Source organism: Tigriopus californicus, chromosome 11 (assembly GCF_007210705.1).
Source record: "Tigriopus californicus strain San Diego chromosome 11, Tcal_SD_v2.1, whole genome shotgun sequence".
Classification (NCBI taxonomy): domain Eukaryota; kingdom Metazoa; phylum Arthropoda; class Copepoda; order Harpacticoida; family Harpacticidae; genus Tigriopus; species Tigriopus californicus.
In genome coordinates, this window is record NC_081450.1 from 9,822,552 (window position 1) to 9,833,672 (window position 11,121).

Consider the following 11,121-nt stretch of genomic DNA (forward strand, 5'->3'; position numbering starts at 1 on the left):
TCGAATCTCTTGGTTTGGTGCTCGACGGCAAAACAAGCTATTTTTTTAGCTTTATTAATGACCAACCCCACTAAGTTGAGACGGTTAATAGGGGCGCAGGCTGTGAATTCTATCGCGATGAGGAGAGTGGCTCGTAAGGACCTGGAAATGTTAGCAAATTTAACTAATAAGGTCCTACCAGCTCCTTCCCAAGGCCACATTAGTTGCTCGTAAATCATGCTTCAAATATAACTTCCATAAGTTTCTTTCTTTAGTAATCGCTTTCCAGAAATAACAAGAAACATGAGTCTCAATTCAGGTGAAACAGATTGTGACGATCAGATCCATTGTATAATACAGATGGATGAAGTAAGGAAGAGCGTTTCGAATCACATAGCTTCGATATCAAGAGTCCCTAACAAGGGTCAGAAAAATTGGCACACAATACAACTTAAGTGGCACATGGAGATCACAACACAAATAAGTTTTTATAGAAAATCAAAATAATTACTCATAAATAAGCCCAGACAATTATGTTTTGACACAAAGTAAAAAAAAAACCAATCGAAAACCAAAGCCCTGTCGCCTGTTGGCTCTGAGGGACTGAATTCACATCTGTTCCAAAGATCTTCAGTGCGGTGGCAGGTGAATTGTCTGGGATGACGTACTGTAGTGTCCAGAGGCGAATTTTTTATACGCTCGTACCTCTTAGTTAAGGCTTGGACGTTACCCAGAATGATTATTCCCTCGGCACTTTCACCAGTGTATTTTCGTACCGGTAAACGTCCAAGCCCATAACTCCGAGGCGTGAGCCTTACAAAACTGGCCTCAGGCGTCCAAAACCGTCTAAATTTCGTCCCATCATGGATGCTTCTTCTTTCAGGTAGCCTCGGTTAAAAGTATCATAATGCGCATGAAGTACCAATATTTTTAACACAACAAGGATGTGAACTATCCTGATTGACATTGCCTTGAATGGCCAGAAAGGCACAGGTCTTGTCTCTGACCATTTTCATAAAGAGAGAGTGATGACGAATTGATTTTTTCTAGACTTTAAAAACGTAGAGTCGGCTTAGGATAAAGGGCAAGATAAACTATTTCCTTTCCTCTCATATTGGGGTCGACTATTTCTCCAAAATCGATTAAAAGACTCCAGTGCACTCAGACTCGAGTCCAGAATCGCCCCAGCACTAATTGTAAGTAGAGGTTAGCTCAGAACGAAGTAAATTGTGATTGGTCGAGCGCTAAGACGTCATCAGTGGGCAGAACATTTAAACAGAAGATTATAAACCGTGATGCCGCTTAAAAGAGTTCCAGTTTCCTTCTTGGTCGCAAAATCATCACCATTTCAAGGTAGATCTTATGCAAATAGATTAAATAAGTTGTCAAGTCAATATAACTAGAAAATTACTCGCCCAGGTAACTTCAAAGTGAGGTCATCTTTTTCCTAAAGCTGGTAGACGATATTCTCCACCACTTAGTTGGCGGTGCTACATTTCAAACTTAACCTAACCTAACCTAACATGATATTAATAACCCCATAAAGTCTCCATCTAAACCTTATAACGTTTTGCCAGAAATTGAAGAATGAGCACCGCCAACTAATCAGTGGGGATAACGTTTATCCATTAAGTCAAGAATTTTCAATTGATCAATGTCATTGATGAGTTTCATAAGTATTCTTTTCAAGAAAGCTCATGTTAAATGAACAGCTATTCGTTATATTTTTGACAAAAAGGGGTTGCAAAAGTTTGGCCCTAAAAAGCGTTATCACAAGGCCCATGACGAGGTACGTATTTGGTTGTGCTCATTAACTTGCGCGAAAATAGAAATAAGTACATATTATCAGTGCTTGAGTAACGCTGCTGGTAACACGTTCATTTTTTGCAAAAGTAACGGTAACGGAACGGTTTTTAGCCCTCCCATAACCGCTACTTGCTTCTTTTCTGAACAAAGGAAAGAATGTATTGAAATTCTTACCACATTTTTTTAGTAATTCTGTCTGAAATGCACTGACTTTTTTGCTACTGATGGGATCAAATAAATGATCAGGCATGAAGGTCTCAATTTAACTGGAGGTCTATCAAATTGTCGCCGTATACCCCGGTAGGCATTGATCTTATTAGGAAACGGAGCTAAAACGATGAGTAAGGCCTTACCTTGGATCGGTTTTCACCCTCCATCTTGTTGTGGAGGTTACTGCTGATCATTTCCAGTCAATATAGTTCAATTTTCACGTATATTGTTGTTTATAATTCAAGATGATTGACATTGGAATTCTAGGATCGTGTAGTAGTTGGTTCCTTTTTCGCTCTGTAGTTAATAAAACACGTCTGATTCACTTTCAAGGAGTGCTTGGATGTTTCTGGCAAACACTCACATCAAAAATATGTTGGAACTTTACACGAATTCTTGTCACTTGTAATTTATTTCTATTCCAGCAAGTCAAATTTCATGGTTCTTCCATCTTGTATCACCAGTTTACCTCAACTTAACTTGGACAGCTGAAAAAGTCGAAAAATTCATCATTTTCCAAGGGTGACTAATTTTGTTTTTGCTCAATGCTTTAGTGAAGTCACGTAGTAAAACATTCCCTTTAGTAAAGTCTTTAGTAAAATATTCCCTTTTGTATTAATCTTAGCCACTGATTTTTGTATGATAGATGATCATTCAATGAAAGAAGCGGCAATCTCTTGTAAAATCTAGCTTAGGGGCAATTTGGAGGTTTTTTTGCATTCGGGCCATCATCAAGTTTACAGTACATAAGGGTTTGCCGACATTAGCTTGAGATTTATGTACTAGTCTGAAGGTTTTATCCTTCTAGCCCAGAGTATGATGCAAAAAGGATTCTAATTGTGATTGATTCTGAAACGGCTTCAAAAATGTCGTGTTGTAGTAACATTTTTGGGCAAAATTATTGACCGGAACATGTGAAACTTTGACTTCGAAAATGACGGTTTTCGATCAGTTTGACTTTCCCGCCCTTTTACTTTGACAGGGATTGCTCCAATTGCTCCTTCGACTTTGCTACCCACACTTTCAACCAATGACAGACCTTGTTTACATTTGGCTAGCATTTTGTGACGTAAGGGCGCTGAATCCCATTATGGACCTTTAAGCTGATGTCAAACTCAACCTTCTGAGAAAAATGGTCACGAAACCTCCATTTTGATTCGTCCTTGGGCGGTCACTTGTCACATCTCATTTCCTAAAACAACAGCTTAATCAAATCGACGGAGATTCTTGGGACAGCCGTCTTCCATCTTGACTGGAATCTTGGGTTAATACTTATTGTCAACCATTATTAATCAGACTTGAATCTTGTATTTTATGTAAATAATTGAGCAAGCTGAAACGTTATGTCATTATGTTGCAAAAAGGTTTCGCGGGTGAAGTCGAGTATCTTGAAATGCTGAATTTGTTTTTTACACCTTTCCACATGAATACAAGCAGATGAGCACTTGCAGGCAGAAATCGATATCAGAAAATTTGAATTAAATGGTGAGAACGATAAAATACCTGACTAGAATGAGATATCACACTAATTATGACTAGAATTGTTTATTGTATGAACTACTCAAACATCGAATTGATGATAACAGAAGGGGTTTAATAATGGACTAATAATTTAGAACCATGCTAGAAAAAAAGTTTTTTAAACGCACTCACTGTTCAAGAATGTTTCAAGCATAAGTGTTCCATATACAAGCAGAACGCATAAAAAGAATGGTAACGTGCACGAGATTTGACATTTCATTCCAAAAAAGGCCCATTTTCTAATTTGCGCGTCTTCATCAAATCTGATCCTTCACGAGCTAAGAAAAGTGATTGCAAAGATTGGTGATCCCAAAGAAGTGATATTGTTAACAGTCTTAAGCACACCTTCAACATAAGAGGGAAGTCCAAGAAAGTACGTCTCACTTTTAATGTTTGAAGAAAGTGAAGATATTCTGCCCGGATAAGAATTGTGCCACTTAGGGATTCTTCTTTGCACTTTGTCTATACGGCCAATATCCCCTGTTAGGAGGGTTCCATACTTCGAGCTTAGTCTACATGAAAAAAGTGAAGAGGAGAATCAAATCACAGCCAGTACATAAACAGTTGGGTAGAGACAAGCGATGAAAATCTTGATTAGTACAGAAGATTGGGTGGGTCAGATTGAACAGATCCTGTTTCAGCTCCCGCCATTGATGACATTTGGACCGGAGCCGGAAAAACGTGCGTGACCGCCAATATTCCGAAGGGATGTCAGGCCAAGGACAGTAGGGTGTTAGTACGTCCTTGACCGAGAAGGACAACTTGTGTCCGGACATCACCTCCGGAAAGGTCAGGTTCCCAACACTGGGACACTAACCTGGTCAGCCCGATGTTTGGCTGTAAAAATACCTCCATGCATTTTTGGCATATTGGGGAACGCACAGAAATCGTTTGAGGAATTTGGTGAAGGTGGCATCGGCGGATTTGAGGGCGGATTGGGCGGAAGGCAGTAGAGGAAAATTGGGTTGATGTAGGTTCGGAAGAGTTGAAGAACTATTAGAGAGGGAAGATTCTTGATGGGAAGTCTATTGGAAATGTTTTCGATCCTGGCGCTAGCTTTGACTATTGATGATTTGAGGTAGTTGGTGGAGGAAAGTTGGGTTGATGGTGCTTGAGGAGAGATCCACAAAGATTGGACAATTTCATGGAGGAGAGTAACTGCCGAGGTGGTAGAGCGGCTGCTCTGGAAATCAAATTGGAATTTGGGAAATCCGGCAAAGCGGACGGCTAAAAGGGTGGACTACCTGGCTTAGGCGACATTGCTCACTGAAATTTTGGAGGAATGAATGCTAAATGTGTTCAATAGTCTTCGTATAGCGCAGGAAAAGTGACCGCCCAGGAGATTTGTTTACCTTTCCTTTTTAAGATGATGTCATCAGTCAGCTGTAGCTTAAAGGTGCCTAAAGGAAAAAAATACTGGTAGACAGGAATTCTTCCACCCAGCTACAGCTTAAAACTGGCCATATTCCTCCCTATAATTTCGAATGCCTATGGGGAGGGAATTTGCCTGGCTTGGAGAGCTTGGCCATGATTTTTGCAATTTCTGGTCGGGAGGTTGAGTTCAATGGTTTCTAAAGATTTCTAGATTTTGGTGTCTTCTGCCACCTTTTTGCATCATTTCGTCTATTTCTGTCACCATTTCCTGCTACCATTTTTTGCCAGGTGGTCGAAAATGGTCTTTAATAATTTCTCCGCCCTGCTAAGCACACCTATACTTGAGTATTTTGTTTGTAATGGGATAGGATGACAGGATCAGTTTGTTTGGTTTCTTGTACCCCTTTGCGCTCAAGCGCCATCTTTCGGATATGTAGGAATGTGTCAAACGTAAAAATGTAACCGCATTTTCAACCAACAATTAAACTTCTGTTTCAAAGCGAGCTTAAAGTTTTATCCTTATATCGTTTTTAGCATTATCTTTCGTTTTTTCGTACAACAGCTCCGATTATTTCGACACTATTGTATTTGACTCGTGCCACAACCAAAACCTCGACCCATCCCTACGTAAGTCAAAAGGGGGTGGTCAAGTGCAAAGGGGTAAATAACGACCCCCGTGAGCATGTCCCATTGTCCTTTCCTCCTGAGCTGGATTCTTGAATACGATCGCCTTGTCTTGTCTCCTCTCGTCTCACCCTTATCATCACGATGGTCAAAAAGCTTTATTCAGTTTTGAGACAAATACTCGAATACAGCTTTTCCCGTTTTCTACTTCACAAAATCATGAGGAGCACTTTCGATCTGATGGAATTGAATTCTAGCTCAAGTTAAGTGCTCATTTGCCGAAAAATACCAAGATTTGTTTAGATATTTCTAACAATCTTCAAAATGGCTTTTTAACGAGACCGGTAAGTTGACCTAGTAGAGCCTTGGATGATCATGTCTTTGTTGAGTACGTACCGTACGTACGTAGTACTGATGGGGATCAAACTAAAAATCACCTGAGGTTGCAAGTAGGGCTACCAATTTACATTTTCTATGGCATGCGGCATTACTATCGGAAAATCGAAAACCCGTTGGTTAATCACAAAAAGCAACCCTGATTTTTCTCCGATCAAACCAGGGTCATCTTTTCGGTCAAGCCTAATATTCTGTGATACGTTAGAAACGGCCCGTGCTTTGACTTTCCTAGCTTTCTGGCGATCCTGATTTTGAAAATTTGTTTGATCCCATCACTAGTACGTAGTGCTTTTTATGGTCGAAGTTTGAGGTCTACGTCGAGTTATTGCAATCATGATTGTCTTTTTGTCCCATTCTGAGTTCCTTGAGCGCCATTTGGGATGCGCACAACTCTGCAAATTTTGTGTCCTGTTTTCCCATCCATTTGAACAATTTGAGCTGTTCCTTCGAGAACGCGTCAGACGGCGCTTCTCACTGCCATACCTTTTTTTACTACAGCGAACTCCTTCGATGCTAGCTAGTACTGATGACTGATGGGATCAGATAAATAATCACGGGAGGTTGCGACTAGGGCTACCAATTTACACTTTCAGTGGCGTATGGCATCAGTAGCAGAATATCGAAAACCCGTTAGTTAGTCCAGAGTAACCCTGGTTTTTCTTGATCAAACAAGGGTTGCCTTTTTGATCAAACCTAACCTTTTACCTTACGTTGGAAACGGCCGGTGCTTTGACTTTCTTAGTTTTTTGGCAATCCTGATTTTGAAAATTTATTCGATCCCATCACTACTAGCTAGTGCTCTGTATTTTGAATACAGGGCCCTAATGTCAACCATTCTGAGTAAGGTGTCGACCAAATCTTGGATCCTTTACCCTGTTGCCTCTTGCTCACAGGTATTAACTTTCAAGAAACGAAAAACAGCGCCTCTAAGAACTGAACTTCGTCCATGCTCTTGAGCAGTACCTCCAGGCGAATGGCAAAGAAAAGCGGCAAATTATTATCAAACAGCGCAAGCAAAACCTTCAGCTGACGAGACTGTTCCTTTCCATGGTGCGTCTTCAGGCACTCTCTTTCTATTCCTTTCTTGCAAAAAATAAAAGAGCAGATGCGCGAGGCTGGTTTGGCCGAAGTGGAAGCAAGCCAGTAGTAGTCTTTAAGATACATTCAAATGATAAGTCCGGCAAAGAACAACCAATAAATGCATTTTGTAACACAAAAGCTTATCCACAATTCTAATTGGAAGATATTGGTGGTTTTTCAACAGGAGGCCCCCCATTTCAATGATTTCTAAGGACCAATAAAGAGCAGAGCGTCTTCTTTGAAAACCAGGCTCTAGAGGACGCACTTTACGCTCTCAACCTCTGCCAGGGGCATCACATAGGAAACCATAACTAGAATGCTTAAGTTCAACAGGAGCTGTACCGCATGAGCATGTGTTCAGGTCAGCTGACGCTGGTGGAAATGGGACAAAGATATTTCGTTAAATCTTGCTTCAGGCAAGTTGAATTATTATCATGAAACGTTTGTTATTCCTCTTTAATCTTAATTTCTTTTTAATCTTACAAATATACAGGTAGAAAGAGTAGTAGAATAATAAAAAACATGCTTTTTAGGTCATAATACACGTAACATATAAAAAAAAAGATTTGGACATTAGTAGAGCAAATCATGTACTCTATTGATTGCCCTTGTTTAGCAACACATCTCGAAAATCTCGAAAGTGTAACAAAATGTATCCAAAATTGCAATGCAATGATGAGGCATTTGGAATTTCGTTTCAATCTCACAACAATGTGCTTGAATGTGGGTGACATGATTGCGCCTATACGTAAACAAGGTAATTCCGACACCTCTGGAGGTCAGCCTGACCCCAGGCTTGTTCCTTGCGTTTCAGTTAAGTGTTTCCACCACATGGATGAAAACTTTAACTTGAGCCCCATTTTAACCTCTTCAAAATTTCGTTCTTAAAAATGTGGTCGGACAACTTACTCAAACCCGTTTTATGAAGCGTGCTGGACGAGAGCAATTGCTTGACAAGGAGTCTAATTAGGGGTTTCTACTCTGATTTTGGACGAGCCGTCAACGATTCAAATTTGCACCATAGTTGTCTTTAGTAGCTTGACTACGAATGAAACATTTTTTCCACCAGCGACAGCTGAGACGAAAACATGCGATCGCAGCGCCCTTGATCGATCTATATATGAAGTTATCTATGGGGCATCCTTGTTCTTTTTGTGCTTTGTTCTCGAGAGTCCATACGTCTGACCACGGACTTCTAGAGAGATGGACTGCAAACGGAAGCAAAAATATCCTATCTTCTAAACCGCTCATCTTATTCCAAATAAGCACTTGATACGACCACAAGATCTTGTTGAATAGATGAACTCAGTCAAGTTTGAGCCTAAACCTATGCTTAGGGAACTCAGGAGACATGTTCAAAGTTATGTAGTAAACACTACATGAAATTTGAATTCTCGGCCTGCTCTTGGTCAGCTACGTAAGCTTTTGTCAACATAACTCTGAAACGATCAACTTTGCATGTAAATGATATGAATTTGACCTACCGGTAATTGAATAGATCTACGTTTCTTATTTTATTACTTAAATTCGAAAAGTGGCTCAGAGTGGCTATAATCAAGAGCAGGCCGATTTGCCGGGAAACTCGTTCGCAGTCCATATTTCTAGAAGTCCGTGGTCTGACCGATCAAATTGTAGCTATATCTTCTGAGAAACCAATAGTTTTATGCATTTTCAATGCTGACTTCGGTTTGACACTAAAATACAAGACTGTTTATCGGACGGTTTCATTTTGCAATTCTGCATTCCCAATGCAGCTGCTGTACCGTACATCCGTTTATCGGACGGTTTCATTTTGCAATTCTGCATTCCCAATGCAGTTTCCCAGTTGGCTTCATCAATTTCCGAAGCTATCATCATCTACCGTTTAATGGGCCGGTTTCTTGAAATGTGTCTCAACTAAAATTTGTCACTTGAACATATTTGGCATTCAATTCCATTCAGTCCAATCAAGGAATGGTTAAGCAAATTCTTGCTTTCACTTGTTAAAGCATTTTACCTTTGCCATTGATGCATTTAATAAATGATCATTTTTTCAAGAATTACCTACTCATTCAGGCATGGGGGTCCTCAGGGAGAGCTAGCTTGGAGAAAAAAGGAGGAGCGGACGACCCACATTCTTTTTTTAGATTCTTTCCTCTTTAAACGCCCTGCCTTGATAAAATATTTGGTCACATGATGCGTTCAAATTTGGCGCTCTAGGGTACCCTTGAACAAAAGGCTGGTCTGGGATTGTTGATAAAAAACGATCAAAATTTCGCTTAAAACTTAACAATCTAGTAAATATAATCGTCCAAGTGAGCATAGCAGCAGATTATAAAGGTTTGATGCTCGGTTTAGTACTAAAGAGGATTTTAAGGTCTTCACCAACTTTTTATCTCATTGGTTGAAATTAAATCTGATTTTACACGTGATGCCTCTTCTATCACTATCGTTATATTTTATTCCCGGGTTAGGACAAATTGCATGGAGACATTGAAAAACATAGAGGATGAGGCAGCATTCATACCTACGCTAAATACTACATAATTCTGAGGATTGAAGTCTTTCCCAATAGCTTAAGTGGTTCATGCCTGCAATATATTTTGTTAAACTGCTTTGTACTTTTTCAACCTTTTCAACCCCTCTACGTTCATTGGTGCCAAGATTAGGGAAGGATATTCAAAATGCGGTCAAACAATAGACTTGTATATAGAATTGTATTTGTATAATTTGAAAGTTCGTTATATCCAGCAATAAGTTTGGTATTCTTTGTTCACTTTTAATTGGATAAGTTCTTCAAATTTGCCGTTATTTTCTACTATAATTCCAATTTAGTGGAGCTTACTGATGAAGTGGATTTCAGGCAATTGCCGGGGTAAATTGGTTCGTCTACTCCATTTTTGTCGTAGGTCATGATTCGAAACTTCTTCCCTTTTAATTTCAATTTTTCTCTCGGCAGAGCAATGTTCTCAACTCCTTACCAAATTGACGGAAGCTGTGACAACCTTCCTTTTAAAAAGAATGACATTGAATCAAGTTGTTAATCTGAGTAGGAGCCATTCAGATTTTCTAATTAGTCTTGAAAAAGCGAGAAAACGCACAATTTCCATCATTAGTTGAGACGGCCAAAATATGCATTTTACATTTTATGTCATAAAACGGGTTTATTTGCATATATTGGATATTTCGTGTTTTCATGCATATTTTTATGAATATTTGGGGGTTTTGGATTTGAATTTTGCATAATGAATATTTATTGCGACATATGGTCAAGTCAAATCAAGAAACATATCAACAAGAGTGTTGATAATATGAGATTGTAATACATATGGCATAAACAAATTTGTAAAAGAATGGGTGGTTAAAATAGGCAGAGGGATAAACTAGTTGACTCAAACATGATATTACAAAAAAGTCAGGGAATATTTTGCCATCAGAGGTTGCATGGGACGAGAGCACTTAGAAAACCAGGAAGACCCGATGATCAGCTTATGAAAACCCCAGATACAAGAACCTACGTTGACAATTAGAAAATCCTGGAAAATAAACAGGACACAACTGGCGCAAAAACGTTGATAATTTGGTTATCGTGTTCATTCCAATTCCAGATACAAGAGTTTTCCCCAAAATCTGGCCAACCTGGAGAAACCATTGGCACATTGCTGATAGTTATTAATCACCATGTAAAATTTTCCATCATTATCAGGTTCATGTGGTCTTGGAGAGAAGGCCTCAATTGACTCTCAAGAAACGGAAAGTAATGCCCTTTAGGAAGTAAACTCCATATGTCCTCTTGAGCAATGCTTCCAGACAAATGGCAAAGAAAGGCGGCAAAGAAAGATCAAACAGCACAAGCAAAAGCCTCAGCTCATGAGACTGTCCCATAATATGATGCAAGGTGCCTGTGCAAGGGGTTTTGTTTGACCCATAAGGTCAGTTCTACGCCATGCAGTTTTTCGCTTTAATGGACCATCTCCTCTCTAGCTCACCCTAATGTCAAACATTATGGTCAAAGTAGTAGGGATTGTGCATTATTCAGAGAAAGTACAAAAAACTATCTAGTATGGCTCGCTTTCAAGCAAAAATGACTGTGATTGTCTGATTGCTCCAGACACTTGATCTTGTCTCAACAATGGTTGCATGATCCATTCA

General features: G+C 39.5%; 1 protein-coding gene across 1 annotated transcript in view; it reads right to left on the reverse strand.

The window, feature by feature from the left end:
• Positions 1-11,121, reverse strand: part of LOC131889808 (keratin-associated protein 6-2-like) — a gene marked incomplete in the record, with an annotated part of 56,869 nt that overhangs the window by 20,414 nt on the left and 25,334 nt on the right.